The 17737-nt window shown below is 36.0% G+C and overlaps 1 protein-coding gene, 1 long non-coding RNA gene and 1 pseudogene across 6 annotated transcripts in view; 1 reads left to right on the forward strand and 2 right to left on the reverse strand.

Annotated features, from left to right (window-relative positions):
• Positions 1–17737, forward strand: part of lonrf1 (LON peptidase N-terminal domain and ring finger 1) — a 203374-nt gene that overhangs the window by 52698 nt on the left and 132939 nt on the right. For all 5 annotated transcript variants that reach the window (XM_087262622.2, XM_087262623.2, XM_087262621.2 and 2 more), the window contains one exon: positions 11203–11281. The gene's annotated coding sequence lies outside the window, so the exon portion shown is untranslated. The remainder of the gene's footprint in view (positions 1–11202; positions 11282–17737) is intronic.
• On the reverse strand, positions 2015–7461 carry LOC147842600 (uncharacterized). Its single transcript, XR_015498659.1, has 3 exons — positions 6878–7461; positions 3966–5401; positions 2015–3223 (listed from the first exon to the last, which is right to left on the reverse strand). It is a non-coding gene; the product is annotated as an uncharacterized LOC147842600 (long non-coding RNA).
• LOC147842601 (N-acetyllactosaminide beta-1,3-N-acetylglucosaminyltransferase 3 pseudogene) lies at positions 11836–15239 on the reverse strand (annotated as a pseudogene).

The following is a 17737-nucleotide window of genomic DNA, read 5'->3' on the forward strand; positions in this document are numbered from 1 at the left end:
CGATGATGCCGTCTGCTGGTTATTAGATGGAATAGCCGGGGCCGAGATTGTGACGCATACATTCATTTTCTTCACGGCTTTGTACCTTTTTTAATTTGGGGTCGCCACAGCAGAATGAATCCCCAACTTATCCAGCACAGCGGATGCTCTTCCAGCTGCAACCCATCACTATGGAAACATCCATACACACTCATTTACACACATACACTACGGACAATTTAACCTACCCAATTCACCTATACCACATGTTTGTGAGGGAAACTGGAGCACCCGGAGGAAACCCACATGAACATGCAAACTCCACACAGAAACGCCAGCCAAGGCTCAAACCAGCGACCAAAGGCGAACGTGCTACCCACTGCGCCACTGTACAGCTCAGATGGTGACACATATACAGCTAAATGCTACAGAATTCATTGGATGGCGCTTCCCGGTGCAGATGGACAATGAACCAAAGCATACTGCAGAATAAGTTGAATGTTATGCAATGGACAAGTCAATCACCTGTTGAGAATCCGATTGAGCATGCACTTCACTTGCTGAAGACAAAACTGAAGGGAAAATGCCCCAAGAACAAGCAGAAACTGAAAATGTTGCAGTAGAGGTCTGGCAGAGCATCACCAGGGATGTAACCCAGGATCTAGTAATGTCTGTATTCCAGACTTTGGGCTGTAAATGACCGCAAAGCATTTGCAACCAAGTATTAAAAAGTGAAAGTTTGATTTATGATTATTATTTTGTCCTATTACTTTTGATCCCCTAACAAGTGTGAGGCACATGTGCAAACTGTTGTAATTCTCACATGGTCCACCTGATTTGTTTGTAAATACTCTGTCTGCAGTTAAAGCACATTGTTTCCTTCGTTCAAAATGTTAGAACTGTGTCAATGTCCCAGTATTTATGGGCCTGACTGTATATACAGAACATGATAATTGCTTTCTCTGTGTATGGTGCATTGTGATATAACATTTATTGTTAAGACAAACAGATGAACCACTGCCCCTGCATGATTTCCCAGATCTTAGCAAAAATACGTTCTGTCCATCACCCCCAAAATGTGTCAACCTAATGACAGTGGATAAAAATACTACCATGTCATGCAGGCAGAAAAAGATCCAACTTTTCTAGTAATTGCTTTATCAAGCTCTTGGGAGTTGAGACAGGCAACACTGTGGCTGATTAGTATTCATTTCACCAAAATAGGTTTTGCAATGATGTTTTTATAATTGGACATATGCATTTTTTTACAGTGAAGTATAAGTGAGCCTTACAACAACAACAACATATACAGTTGTTCTTTCAATACATTTTACCTTGATAAACGTGTTGTGTTTCATTCCTTTTTTTCTCCCTGTGTTCTTTTGGATTGACTGTCACTTTACTGTCAACAGGCTTTATTCAACCTCTCTTTGACAGAAAATTACCGAGTAAACTCTTAAATTTCCGAAATGTTCAGAACAGCACCAGACATAACAGCTAGGTGTGGCAGAATGGTGCGTGATAAGCAAATCATTTTATAATTATACACTATGTTGGAAAAAAAAAAACATGCTCTAAAGGACATGGTGATGGAGTTTCTGTGCTTCACATACCTCATTGGTTACCTATAATTGTCTCTTAGTCTCTGCATAAAAACTGAATGTTTGCTGATAAAGCTGATAAAGCACTGTTAGTAAAGTCCTGGCTATATATATATATATATATATATATATATATATATATATATATATATATATATATATATATATATATATATATATATATAGCCAGGACTTTACTAACAGTGCTTTATCAGTTGAAGTCAGAATTATTAGCCCCTTTTTGAATTCTTTTTCTTTTTTAAATATTTCCCAAATTATGTTTAACAGAGCAGGGAAATGTCTGATAATATTTTTTTTTTCTGGAGAAAGTCTTATTTGCTTGATATTGGCTAGAATAAAGGCTATTTTTAATTTTTAAACACCATTTTAAGGACAAGTTTATTAGCCCCTTTAAGCTTACTTTTTTTGGACATTCTACAGAACAAACCATAGTTATACAATAACTTGCCTAATTACCCTAACTTGCCTAGTTACCCTAATTACCTAGTTAAGCCTTTAAATGTCACTTAGCGGTATAGAAGTGTCTTGGAAAATATCTAGTCAAACATTATGTACTGTCATCACGGCAAACATAAAATAAATCAGTTATTAGAAATGAGTTATTAAAACTATTATGATTAGAAATGTCTTGGAAAAATTCTGCTCTCCGTTAAACAGAAATTGTCATGAACGCGCGGTGCTTATGCAGGCGTGCACATGCTATTGGCGGATATGCGTGAACAGAGATGCGCAAAAACCCAATCTGCATTTGTTGACAGACAGTTTTAGCTACTCATCTGAATTATGTCGGGCTGACAATATTTAATTGGATGAACATTTTTTAGTTTTATGCCTTACGTAGAATATAAAAATACATATAAACACATTTAGGTCATGTACTGTAATCATTACTATTGAACTGTAAAGAGACTTTCAACCAGCACAACAAAACATGTTTCTGTAGACAATCACCTACTGGACCTATAAGTAGAGCTTTGGTAGTAATTTTATTGTGTGTCATAATATATGTCATAAATGTTAAATCACTCTTTTTCCAAACAACTAAAATACTGCTTAATGAATCATTTAAGACATGCAGCTTGTATAACCCTTTTTTTCCAAGTCATGAATAATGCTCGGTATATGAGTATCATTGCATATGATTGATAATACACCATTTCAAATAAACAAAACAGTAGTATAATGCTGTTGACCATTTAGACACATATTTTGTTATTTTTTGTTTTGCAAATATGTTGTAATTAGGGCATCACTTTTATTTATTTATTTTTCAATGACAGCCAGTTGTTCCTGCAAATTTTTTTTAAATGTTTTTTATTTTTTATTTTGACTAATAAAAACTGACTGAATTACCTGTGGTGAATGACAGTCTGTAGTGAATGCCGGTAGTGACTGACTTTCTGTCAAGTTTTTTTAAACAAGCAACTCTTTTGTTTATCCATGTATGTGTACTTAATTTTAATTTCAATTCACAATTAATAAATGACAATACAAAAAAAAGTCTTATTTGGTATGATTATCTTTTAACCCATATCTTATTGGAGGACTCTTCATAGCATTGTGTGATTTCTTACAAATATTTATCTCAGATTTTTAATCATAACCCTATTGTCCATTCTGGACTATTTAAAGGGCCATGACACCCCCCACTTTCGGTTAAAGTCTACTTCAGAATTTTTTCAAAAGATGCATGATTAATGGGCGTGGAGCTCTGCGAGCATCGGGCAGGAGTGGGCGTGGCCAGCAGGGGAGAAGGGGAGCGAATAACTGTTGTTGTCAGCTCACAAAATGAGACACAAAGAGGAGACGCATAAGTTTACAAAGTTAAAATGCAAAGAAATAAACAGTGATTTAATGCCCTGCTACATTTGTTATTCATAATTTCATATACAGACAACCACAATTTATATCGTTATAAAGATGTGTGTTCATGTAAACACTATAAATGAGGACTTCTCCCTCAATCCCCGTATCCAGCAGACTCAGTGCAGCAGGTCTAACGGCTAAATACTGTGCTGTGGTTTCCGTGTCTCTCAGCTCGGGCTTGACTCTGGCAGGTCTAGCAGGTCTCATGAATAATTAAGCAGCCGGCTCTTCTCATAGGATAAGAAAACTCCGCTATGAATAATAATGAGAAACCGACGCGTCATCATTGCACTTGCAGTTCTGCGCTACGTCGCCGATTTTGATCCCGTCCCAAAAATCATTTTAAACCCGGAAGCTGAAATTAGCTGACAAAAGCTCAAAATTATCCAGTTTTCCCCACAATTAAAGCTGACAGGTGCTAACATTGTCTTAACTGATGCTCAACACACACACATCTTTTAATATAAAAAAAAAAAAGTTCTCCGGGGTGTCCTGAACCTTTAATTTGCAACTGCTATATGACACTTTGCCTAAAAATACACAGTGCTCATGTGTGAGGCACAACAAATGGCCTCTATTATGACGTTACCCAGCAGGAGGCATGCTGAAGCGTGGCCTGATATAGGGAGGGGCGATACGGAGAGCGATCAAAATAAACATTTTGTGCTTGCCGCATGTAAACAAAAATGGGAAAAAAGACAGCATGATCAGAGGGATGTGACGGTGCGGAATCAGGAAAACGTGATCAATCACAACTTGAGTAGCCTCCATGGCTGAGGAAAGTTTGGGAAAGGGAATAAAGTAAGTCACTTTGGAGAAGCAGTCCACCAGCATAAGAATGACGATGTTGCCCTTAGATTATAGTAGGCTGGTGACAAATCAAGTGTCAAATGTGTCCAGGGACAGAAAGGCATAAGAAGAGGATGGAGAAAATCAACACGGGGTGGATTGGAATTACTGTTCCGAGCCCAAACCGAGCAGGTGGCCACAAACTGCCTGACACCCTTGGCCATGGATGGCCACCAGAATTGCTGATGGCAGCCAGCGATCTCCTGAATCTTGGGTGACCGGTCAACTTAGAGGAATGACCCCACTAGATTACTTCCATCTTGGCTGGAACATACAGACTACCCACTGGAACCCTCCCTGGTCCTGGTATTATATCCTGGACACATCCACCCAAGCAAGAGATGTCACCACCATTTCCTTAGGTAAAATGGTTTCAGGTGGTTCCCTCTTTCCTGGGGCCTTAAACAGACTGTAAAGAGCAAATGGCTTGATATTTTTGGACCCTGGCCTGTAAGACAAGGTAAAATTAAAATATGATCTGTCCAGACCAGGAAAGGCTGAGCTGCACCTTCTAACCAGTGACGCCACTTTTCCAGAGCCAACCTGACTGCAAATAGTTCCCTGTTACCTGTGTCGTAATTCTACCCAGAATGGGCGATAGGGGAAAAAAAAGGACAAGGTTGACCTTCCCATCCAGGCATGATCGCTGAGATAGGACCGCACCTACTCCGATGTCCGAGCCATCCACCTCAAAAAATAAATGTTGTTCAGGATCTGGAATAGAAAAGACAGGAGCAGAGATAAGAGCATCAAATTTCCAGTTGAACAGTACTTTGGGGGAGAGGTGAGTGCTATTAACGGTGCCGCAATCTGACCCAAATTCCAAAAGTTGACAAACCCCTGGAAGTGCTGCAGAGCCTTACGAGAGTGTGGAGTTGCCAATGGACCTTACCTTATGCATCTGCCTGGATTTCTTTAGCCGAAACAAAGAATCCGTAGAAAGATACAGTCTGGACATGGAAAATGCACTTCTCCACCTTAAAATTGTATCCACTGTAGCACCTGGAGAACATGTTAAGTGTGTAGATAGAAAAAATATCAAGATATTATCAATGTACACAAAGACAAAACGATTGACCATGTTTCTTAAAGGGGTGGTCCACTACGATGTTATATTTTAAACTTCAGTTGATATGTAATGTAGCTGTGTGAACATAAACAGCATCTCTGAATGTAAAATGCTCAAAGTTCAATGCAAAGGGAGACCTTGATTTATACAGAGTTAGCTTAGCAACGCCTGCAATAAACGAATTTTGGGGACAACAAAAAATACTTCCGCCCCCTGTGAGATCACAAAAGTTTGTTATTGCGCATTCCACACTGCGCAGGTATAGGCCGTGGCCAGAGGCGCTGTAACGTTACTGCAGTGCAGAGGGAGAAATGCCATCCTGCTGTTTCCACAGAGCTGTTCTGCTTCTGTTGTTGGGCTTCCAAATGACACGACCCAAACACAGAAGTGCTTACAGTTCAATATTAATTATGTTCCATAGAACTATAAAATACATATCAAGCATGATTTGACAAAACGCAACTTCCAGAATCTCTTTCAGTTCAGTGCTGGATTCGGCTAAAATCTCCTCAAAGATGGAGCAAGGAGACGCTGTGAACTCTGAGTCATGACCTGTAAATGTTTTTATTTGTTAAAATTGATCATGACATGTACAGTGTCTAACCTTAACGGTGTGTTGTAGCAAAGATGTAAACAACGGGAAATTATTGTAACTGCTAACGACTTAGCTAACGTTACAAATCCATATTTATCAAACGGCTGTAAACACACACACACACACACACATACACATACACGCACTCTTGGACAGCACCTGCGTCTCTCTGTGTGAGAGGGCAGAGTTTCTCTCTATAGGCAGCTTTCCTATGCGTTTTACAACTCGGACAATAAAGTCGCAAAAGATATGTGAACGATTCATGTTACTTACACAGGCATATTCCGGATATGTGTGAAAGACGTCCTGTAACGCGTTGATTAAAAAAAATACAGCAATGATTTCCCAACTGGAGTGTAACATCAAAAACAAATCAATCCAGGCTCACAAAGGTCTCATCTCACATCTTGTGCTTTATTCTGTCACCACAGAAAATAACTTAATCCGAGCATGAGAGAAAAAGAACAATAAATATCTCTCCTTCTTCTTGTGTCACAGATACTTCATCGTATACACACATAAACACACTAAAAGGCACAGAAACACTTAAAGGAGCCGCATCCCATTTTTACTCGTTACAGACACGTGTTGACTGACTGACTGACTAACTGACCAACCCACCGTTTACACAAAACGTGCGTGCTTGTCAGGGCGTGACGTGGAGCCGATCGGCGAATCACAGCACATTATGATGATGACCAATCAGAGTCACTTGAGGGCGGGCCTTTTAGAGGAACTAGGAAATATGACAGTCGTTTTCATGTTAGCTGAGTAGCTATGTATAATCAAAGTGAGATTTATAAAAAAATAACACAATTTCCTTCAAGTGAAACATGAGCACACATTGCTTTGCATCTTATTAACACAACCAAGCCTTAAAATTACATTCTGGACCACCCCTTGAATACATCATTAACCATGGCACTGGTCAGATTGAATGGTAAAACCTGTAATGAAAGTGTCCCGTAGGGGTGTTAAAAGCAGTCTTCCAATCATATCCCTCACATTTACAAATAAGATGGTAAGTATTCTGGAGGTCAAGTTTGGTAAAAACAGAAATGGGAAAAAAGACAGCATGATCAGACCAAGGATGTGACAAAACTATTCTTTTAAGGTCTTGACATAACAAGCAGCGTTGAAGTTAAAAATTGCAGCAGTGTACACTTCTGACACTTATTTTGCGCTTCAAGCTCAAGTCCTTTGTGAGTGTGATGTGATTATTAGGCATGGGATGATAGTCATTTTCAAGTTATAGTGCAGTTTAGAAAAGTCAAGGTTTTAAAACCGCCAACATTTTCTGCTAAACCATTTTTAAGATATGTGTAAGAATTTTTTTTTTCATAACTTTCTATATATATATTTTTTTATTTTATAACACAACAACTTACATCTTTGGTCTTATAAACATTCACACCAAAATTGACAATAAAGCATGTAATATACAAACAATCCATATATAAATGTAGCAATGATAGATTAATGCAAAAAAAGAATAATAATAATAATAATAAAAATGTTAAAAATAATAATAATAAACAGAAAAAAATATATAAAATAAAATTGAATTCATTTGAAGTTACAAAAAGGAAACAAATAATAAATACAATCTGAAATAATAAATAAGAGTAAAGAAAAGTTAAAATAATATAATAATACTTTTCTGTTTTAAACTAAATTGGTCTTATCCTCTTTAATTTGACGATTTCCTGTTGAATTTATGTCTTTAAAGTAAGCCATGAAAGGTTGCCAGATTTGATAGAATTTGTCTTCTTTCTTTTTTAGGGAGAATCCAATTTTCTCTAGTTCCGTATGTTTCATTACATCTCTCATAAGATGTATATGTATGAGCGGCTTTCTGTTTCCAGTGTAATAATATTAATCTTCGTGCTAGTAGACAGACAAATGAAACTATATTTTGTTCAGTACTGTTTTTAGTTATCTCGAAATCAGTAATGCCTAGAGCTGCCATACGGGGATCTGGATCTATCGGCTTTTGTCCCATTTTGAGAATGTTAGAAATATATTTTCCCAGTACGATGATAATTTGGGGCAGCTCCAAAACATATGAGCCAGTGACGCCGGTTCTAGCCCACACCGATTACATGCAGGGTCCACTTCTGGAAATATCTTATTAAGTTTTTGTTGGGACCAATGTAAACGATGTATTACTTTAAATTGTATGAGGCCATGTCTTGTGCATACCGATGATCTGTGGATTTGTTCAAGGGCTATTTCCCATTGCTTGTTGGTGATTTCAACACCTAAATATGCCTCCCAGGAGGATCTTAGGTATTCTAAAGTTGCCGTGTTTGTTAATTGGAAGAGAATTGCATATATATATGAAATACCTCCCTTTTTATTAGGGTCACGCAAAATTATCATTTCCATTGATGATTGATTTGGGGAATTAGGGTACAGTGAGTTGTTTTGTTTCACAAAGTTTCGCACCTGTAAATATTTTTAAAAAATTGGACCTTGTAGTTGCTCAATTGAAGAAAATATTTGATCAATAAATATGTCTAGAAAATTATGAATTCCTTTTTCCACCCAGTCATCATATAATGTATTTTTATATGAGGGAGCAAATGAATGATTTTTTGTGATGGGACTTTGAAGGGAGCCAGCTTGCCAACCAAAACAATTTTGGATCTGGGATATCTTGAGAGTATGTGAAACTACTGGATTTTTTAATAGATCAGGACGTATAGTAGATAAGGGGGAAAATAGTGAAGCTGAAAGTGATGAAGGATAACAGCAAGTTTCTTCTATATTTACCCATAACTGAGATTGTTTTTGTGTCCAGTAAGCCATCATCCTTAGATTACTTGCCCAATAGTATACCTGAAAGCAAAAATACCTTTTTTTTATTCTAGGTTTCTTTCTGTTCCAAATAAATTCTAAAATTATTTTATCCAGCCTATTAAAAAAGCTGTTTTATATATATATATTGGTATACATTGAAACAAAAAATAAAATTTTGGAAGGATGGTCATTTTTATTATGTTAATTCTTCCTGTTAATGATATAGTTATATGAGACCATTTCTGTAGGTCCTGTGGTATTTAATCAAGTAACATTAGAAAATTCTCTTTATATAGATCCAAGTACATTTTAGTGATTTTTATTCCTAAATATTTAAACTGAGTTGAGGTTTTAAAAGGTAGGGTTTCAAAAGATTGTTGATCAGCTAAATTATTTATTGAAAATAGTATACTCCTCTCCATATTAAGTTTATATCCTGAAATGTCTCCAAACTTTTTTAAAGCAGCAATTTTTGCAGGTATAGATTTCCATAGGTTGGTGATATATAATAATAAATCATCAGGATAAAGTGATACTTTATGTTCCCCACCTTCTCGAATGATACCACTATAATCAAGTTAGAGTTCGTAGATAGATGGCCAGTGGCCAGTGACTCTTCTTCGTTCTTTCGTTCTTCTTCATTAGGGATGATTTAGTATAGATTTACTTACATCAGGTTGTTGTGTTGTTCAGTTTTGACAGTTCAGATGTTCATATTAATAGATTGTTTTCGGCAGAGCAGCGCACTTCCAACTTACTCCATCGGGCGGAAACCGGAAGTCCCCGTAATCGATATGTGTGAGATTTTTATTTACTTTTTTGTTTGTTTTTTTAGGACAACAGTATCTCCAGCAGAAAAGATATCCAAAGATGCCATTTAAAATTGTTAGTAAATCTGTATTTTTAAAACAAATGAAGACGGAAGAAGTCAATGATCCATTTGAAATATTTAGCCTGACATGCCCATGGCTATAATGGTAATGCACGAATCCCTTGTTTTTATGTGCTTGAGACTTGACAACATTTAGTCTTGATTCCATTCTGCAAAGAAAGTTGTGTTTAAAGGCTGTTAAGCGCCCTCTTGAGGTTGACCACTGATAGTTAAATATTATTTTAAAATATTCAATGTAACATCATTTATCTTTAAATAATTGTGTTGCTGTTGTTATCATTATCATTCAACTAATACTATAAATCATTATCATAAATGTAACTAATGACTTATATACTGTTCATTAGAAATGATTCACTCATATGGATGTTTTATTTTTAGTTTTATTTTTTTGTCCTAAATCATGGAAACCTGATGGCAGCTTTTCATTCATAATATGTTCATTCTGTGGATTTTGAGATCTGGCTTTGATTGATTGACACACTTCACCAGAGAAATTGCTTCTGGAAAAAAACTCTATTTGTTCAAAATTCAACAAGGGGGTATTTTTGAGAAGAGATATAGCCTGCTGCATGTGATCCATCTCTGTCCTGAGAAAAATACAACATAAATAAAAAAAAAACACAGAGAATCTTTTACCCACAGAGGGCACTATTGTACACTTAATAACACAGCATTCTGATGCAGGACAGCCCAAAAGTTAGAAAATCATTCAGTGATGACATCTTTTATTGACCTAATGGACAAGGTCTGAAAAAACAGAAGGGACAGAGAAAAAAAAAGCTAAAAGGTTAGAGTTTGACTGTTGCAATGCTGTTGTCAATGCTTCAGATTAAAGAAAATAATAAAATCATCCTGGTAACCAGAGGTGGAAGTAAATCACACATGCGCAAGTCTCAAGACATAACCTTGAAGTATCAAGCAAGTCAAGTCAATTTTTGTCCAAGTCAAATAGAGTTACTGCTTATCTCAAGTCAAGTCATGCAGTAGCTTGGTCTAGCAAGTCACTTTCAAGTCAATCAAACTTTTGTTGATTTTTAAACTTTTGCAATTTCTTTTGCTTTTTATATTTACATTTATAACTTTCAGTGTTGTATGTAATGCATATTATATAAAAACAGGTATTTATTTAACAAAAACATGTTATTTCGAGTCCATGTTATTTTCAAGTCTCAAGTCATGATGATAGTCAAGTCCAGGTCGAGTCGAGTCTTTTTTGGATATTTGTCAAGCAAGTCTAAAGCCCTAAATTTTGTGACCCACGTAAGACTTGACTCAAATCATGTGACGTAAGTCCCCCATCTCTGCTGATAACCCTTGATTATAGATCATGATCAACATTGTAAAGCAACGCAACAATACTTAAAAAGGAATTTATGTTACACGACATTATAGCAAATAGACATTACATTATGAGGATACTAATGAATGTAAAAAGCCCATTTACAATTAATGTTTAAATGGTTTATGTCTGAAAGCCAGTTGTTTTTACAGTTTTATTAAAAAAGGAACTTTTTTTCCTGTGCAGGTGCTGTTGTTTCTGCTTGCCTCCTGTGTCCATTTTCCATCAGTCTACACAGCAAATAAGCAGAGCAGGATGCACTGAGGTATGCAAGTACTGTACATGTTGACAGGCAGTTAAAATGTTCATTGCAAATTTAGACCAAATCAATCAAACAGAGATATGAAACCACTTTAGCTATTGTTGGTATAAAGTTGTAAAATTACTTCCAAGATGGATTTACAAACACCAGAAACACAAGCTATTGACCATGCTCATGACTTTAATAACATTTAAACTTTCTATTGTTTACCATATTCATGGCAAATTGTAGACTATTAAATGCAATGGTAAGAAAATTAAACAATAAATCACTGTAAAAATAAATATCCTTCAGAACACCAAATTTAACAATAACAAACACTCATTAAGCAAAATACAGACTGGTCAAAGAAACGTGAATAATGAATTAGAAAATCAAGTAAATCAATACAAAAAAAATCTAAATACAAAATAAAAGAAAATCAATACAAACAGTAAATTAGATCCCAAAAAAATATCCTAACACACAATAAAGTGCAAAAGTCAACCTCATTTCCAAAAGGCAACATTCATTTTATCATTACTTTAAAAAATCCTGATCATATTGAATCCATCAAGCTATTGTATTTCGCTTTGAAATATCTTCACATACCCTGCTTTTTTTATCTTTTGAAATTGTTCTTTGCAATTTCTTTGTTCTTTCCAAATTCGAAAATTTGGGTTTTGTATTTCCTCCCACATCACAAAAATCATGTGTGGCAGAATTTTAACTGGAACACGCAAACCAGCAGTTCTTACGCCAAAATAAGATGTAGGTTTGAGGCCGGCCTTTTTCAGACACATTCCCATGTAAACGTCATCAATGGATAACAGAATTACAGAGTGCGACATGTTGTAGATTTTTCTGGCTGTGAAACCGGACAGTAGAAAGCCTCCTTCACCACAATACGGAAGATGAATGTCAGACTCCTGCATATGAACCAGGACATAGTATTTACTTGAACACTTTCTTATAGGTCCTAAGTTCTGGATAATGTACCAAGTAAAGAAATGTCTACTTCCATCATTGTCTTTTTGATCCTGAAGATACTCGATCAGGTTAAACATATTGACAAAAATGTCATCATCTCCATTTAAAAGGAATCTGGTGTGTGGGCACCTTCTGTCCATCCACTCTAAGAAAAGGATCTGCTTCAGTGTGAGGTTGAAGAATGAATCATTGAAGTCCCATTGTAAAATGTCCTTGTTCTCTTTGTTCTCCAGCTTCAGTAGCCTATTCAGCCCGCGTTTCTCAAAGCCACTTATAGTTGTACCCCGGGCTTTACATTAACACCCACCAAATGAAGGTAGATTTCAGACAGACAATCCCAATAGCCACTTTGGCTGGTTGAAAATTATTTTCAAATTGTAGTTTTCTTAAAAGCAGGGTTCGACAATGTAAGTATGACCTAATATGCATGCAAATGTGATCTTAAAATCGAGAAGTAAAGTAATTGTGATCACGCAAGCAGAAGAAAGCAAGTAACTACCGAATGATCACTTGCGCTAAAAGCTGATATGATGCGCGCGACTTTTTTAAACACGTGCGTGCGACTGCTTAAAACGTGTGCACGCTCCCGTTTCCTTTCGTGAAGCAACCGTGTCTGGAACAGGACCTGGAAACGCAACTGTGATCGGTTATCTTTCAAATAGACAAGACAAAAAGTGATGAACATGCTTCCACAGGCGTGATGCTTTCAAGTGTTTAAAATTTGTCTTTTTGAAAAGCAGCACCGGTTGCTTTCACTTTGAACAGATTATTAATTGGCCTAAAGTTAACCGTGTACATGTGATCATCCTTTCCTTATCAAACACGGTATGTTTTTTCACCTGCTTTCATTTGCTTGCGATTTTATTTGCTTTTATTTTTCTTAAAATGGTTTATATATAATTTTTTTTTCACTATTGCTTTAATGGGAGAGTAACTTTCTATTTATATGCAGTGGTGATCTGAGAGATCTTTAGCCAGGACAGATTCCTGTGCATAGTTCTGATGCATGACAATAATTATTTTTAAAAGTCAGTTGCTTTTCTTTCTTTTTTAAGAAATGTTTTGTTAAATAAAAAGTATAGTATACAGCTATATTTAGCTTGATTTGACACATTTAAAATTTGTGGCTAAGAAATAATATTGTTTAGTGTGGTTATAGAGATAAATTTGGTAAATCCTAAATTTTGGGCTCTGTAAAGTAATTAAAAAAAAAAAAAACTAATTGCAATATAACACTATAAAACCACAATCCATTTGCTCCTGTTCATTGAGCAAGCTCATGCTCGACACACAAACGGTGAAATTAATGAGAAAGCATGTGGACATAACACAAAATCTAAATCAAGTGTTTTAGCATGTCAAAGTCATATTTATGCATATAAAATATATTTTCCCAACAACAAAATTATGGCTAGTGAAAATGCAGAGTGGCAAGTAACATTGGAAAACTACTAGCCACAGTGGCTGGTGATTTAAAAAAAAAAGTTAATGTCAAGCCCTGGTTGCCCCAATTATGAAGATTCGACGGATCCACACACTTATGTGTCGTCTCTCCTCAGCTCATGTTTTCTGCAGAACTTCTTTGAGATCGTAACTCTTATTGGTAAAGCAGAAAGTCTTTGATATGATCTGGCAGAGTAGAGAAATCAGGAAGTTTATAAGCTGACATATTAGGCTGACAATGTGAAGACGGGGCCTGAAGAGTTTCAATTCTGGGGAAATCTGTTTGATTATGAAGCAGTTCTTGTGTTTGTTTCATCTATCAATTCACATCATCTTTATTGTCATTTTTTTTAATGATAATAAACAGGCTCACAACACCTTGTCAGGACCGGGGATAGAACCCGGGTCTCTGGCGTGAAGAAACCAAATGAGGAAGGCAAGTTGGTTATCAGTGGAAATTTATTATTAACAAAAAATCTTCAATAAGTGATAAAAAGTAAAGTGAGGCAAAAACCTCCAATATTCAAAAATGCAAAACTCGAAAAATAGGCAAAAAACTCCAGAACAGTTGAACTCAAAAGATTTAAGTAATTAAAGAGCTTAGCAATATAACTAAGAGGCTTTACAAAAAGTAACTCACAGTGGTTGACAGGCTTGAATCCACAATAACTGAGCAAAGCACAGATGAAACTGAGGTTACTTAAATACAAGAAACTAAACAAGGCACATGTGAAATCAATGACAATGATTACGGATACCAAAATGAAAACTACTAAATCACATCTAGCGGACAGAAAAGGGCATTACAGGAAAAGCTAAAATAACAAAGGGCAAAACTCTGACACACCTGTTAGAAATAACACATACTTTCCGTTTTTTTGTTTCTCTGTTTAAGAACAAATACACAAGTATTTTAGTCACAAAAACACTAATTTTCACTCAGCAAGGACAAAGTCACAAAAAACACACAAAATGTAACAATCTGCAGACCAATCAGAGTACCATAATGATCCTTTTTAAAAGCATACAATGGGCACATTGCCCATCCTGATGTGTCTTTATTTATAATTTATTTAACTAAACTTGTTTTATAAAACATTAAACCTTTGGCCTTATGAATCTACTATTTGTTCTAAGTAATTTTTTTTTGAGCAAATGAAACAATTTGATATATTGAATATTAGCATATTGGATTAAATCAGAGTTTTGCTTCATGGTATTTGTTTATTCCATTTTTCTTTTTTTTTTTTTTTTGTATTTACTTTAGTGTGGATAACCAGATTAGCCAGATTGAAAGCACAAGTATGGACTTGCTGGTTTTTATTATTGCAGTTTCGTTTTGTTCTTTCTTTCTTTTATTTATTTATTTTTTTAAATGCCCGTCACCATAAAAATGCAAAAATAAGTTATGATGCAATGTCAAGAGCATGCCAAACCAACCTAAACCGTCACCCTGGCAGGAGCTTAAGTTTTAGTAACCCAAAACTGGGTTGTGAATGAAATAACAACCAAACCACACCACTGCAGTTCTGAAAGTACCCTTCTTCATGTGGGCAGGGCCTTAATAGAGATAAATGAAGGCACATTTGTGAACATTCACCTCTGATTGATCGTCAAATCCCTCGTATGACTCCTTTGACCTCTGAGTTTCTAGCCTTTTTCAGGCCTTTGAATATTGCTAAGAAAATATTAGCTCTCAAAGTGATCTTCTTCTCTTTTATTCTATCCTCAGTATGATATATACAAGAGTCTTGGTTTAGGCAGTGTAGCTGGAAAAGCAGAATGAAAACCACAAACTAGTGAACAAGACAGTAAGACCAGTCCTGCAAATACCAATACAGTAAACTGATGAGGCAGTGGCCTTTCGTTAAAAGTAGGACTTGTTATTCTTTTGTTTTAAAGACTATCATTGAAGTTTTAGTCTGGATAATGAAATAAACACTTTAACAATAATCAAAATAATATTTGTCTTATTGAATTCATTTTAGTTTCACTCATGTAGCTAAGATGCAAATTGAAAATTTGGAGGAACAAAACTCCTCACCTCTTTTAAAAACAAAATGTTTGCAGTTTTGTTTCAAGTAAAGCCAGTGCAGTGTGTCTGATAGAAAGGGAAGCACTGAATGTTTTTTTTTTTAAAGTTTTTGCATTAAAAAAAACATTCCACTTTAGCCGTATTTTGTTTTGCACTACGCAAAGAGCTAACCAAAAGCTTTCAAGACCAATCATATGTCAGTATGCAAATGCTGTTTTCAATTAACCTGAAATACTTGAACAGGTTAATCTACAACAGTATGTTAGGTAAGGGCTGGACACGGGGCCAGAGCAAGATGAACTGGCGCTCTAGGCAAACGAGGGGTTTTGATTGAGCTTACAACAGCGAGTACAGGGGTGGGTAGTGTCATGCATGCCGCCCTCTCTATTTTGCCACCCTAGGCGGCCACCTGGGTTGCCTCTATGGACACACAGGACCTTGTGGACACCTTTAACTGAAGATTAATATACAGTATTATAGATGAACAAATCATCTTTAATCATCAGGTCATCAATTCATCAGGTTAAATATATATTGCTAAAATGAATAAATAAATAAAATACAGAGGCCCTTTCTACCCATAGAATTTAATATTGTGCCTTTATTAACACTCCATTTTACATTTGTGTGACTTAATGGATAGGGTACTATTAGATGCTTGTTTTTAATTATGATGCGTGAGTGTGTGATTTTCATACTTTCATGATACAGTTCATACTTTCAAGTTTGCTTTGATAACTAGACAAATAGCTGAAATAAAAATAAACAAATAATGTAAATAATGTTCTACTTTATAGACCAATTATTTCACCTTTTAATCCCTCACTGTATCAGGAGCCTTGAGTATTAATTTAGTTTATTGTATCTATTCGTTATCATGAATTGCCTCAGTTAAACATAAATACAATAAAAACATCATTCATTCATTTTCTTTTCGGCTTAGTCCCTTTATTAATTTGGGGTTGTCACAGCGGAATGAACCACCAACTTATTCAGCATATGTTCTATGCAGCGGATGCCCTTCCAGCTGCAACACATTACTGAGAAATATGCATACCCACTCATTCACACTACGGACAATTTAACTCACCTGTACCGCATGTGTTTGGACTGTGGGGTAAACTGGAGCACCCAGAGGAAACCCACACAAATACAGTGAGAACATGCAAACTCCACACATAAATGCCAACTGACCAGCCGAGTCTCGAACCAGCGACCTTCTTGCTGTGAGGCTAGATTGCTACCCACTGCACCACCGTGCATCCCGTTAAAAACATCTTATAATTTGTATTTCAACAGAAAATAATGGTCTCAACTTGCTTTTACCTGTTAAATCCGCTAACAAAGAACACGCTAATAAAAAAGGTTGGAATTGTTTTTAATGGTTCAATTCAGTTTTATTTGTATAGCTACAATGTAGATTGTGTCAAAGCAGCTTCACATAAATGGTCATAATAACTGGAACAGTGTGGTTCAGGTTTTAGCTCAGTTCAGTGTGATTTAATCATTACTGAGAGTTCAAACACTGAAGAGCAAATTCATTGATGCGTAGCTCTACCAATCCTGAACCATGCGAGGCAGTGGCGACAGCGGAAATGGTATTTTTAGTACTCCTGGGATGGATCCTTTTTTTGCAGCAGAAAAGAAAAAAGTCACCCAAACAAATTCAATAGCCTGAGGTTGAGTAAATAAAATAACTTTTAATGTTAACATTCAGCACCATTTTGTTGAACATTAATGTAATAAGGTGTTGTAGGTACATGCATATTATACAGCCACACTACTTTATGATCACGAATTTCACTCATAGCACTGTGAGCTTAGCAAGGGCAAAGCTGACTAAAAGATATGGTTAATTTATGGTTAATGTGTTGCATTAGTCAGTGGAATGATTGATTGAGGAAACTAACTCTTATCTACTAAAATAAATGGCTTCTGCTGAGCTGTCTGAACACTTAGCGTAGACTTTTTGTGAACAGTCAACATTTATATTGCGTGACTATTACTTCCCT

The sequence above is a fragment of the Danio rerio genome, chromosome 8 (assembly GCF_052040795.2).
Source record: "Danio rerio strain M-AB ecotype USA chromosome 8, GRCz13ab, whole genome shotgun sequence".
NCBI lineage: Eukaryota > Metazoa > Chordata > Actinopteri > Cypriniformes > Danionidae > Danio > Danio rerio.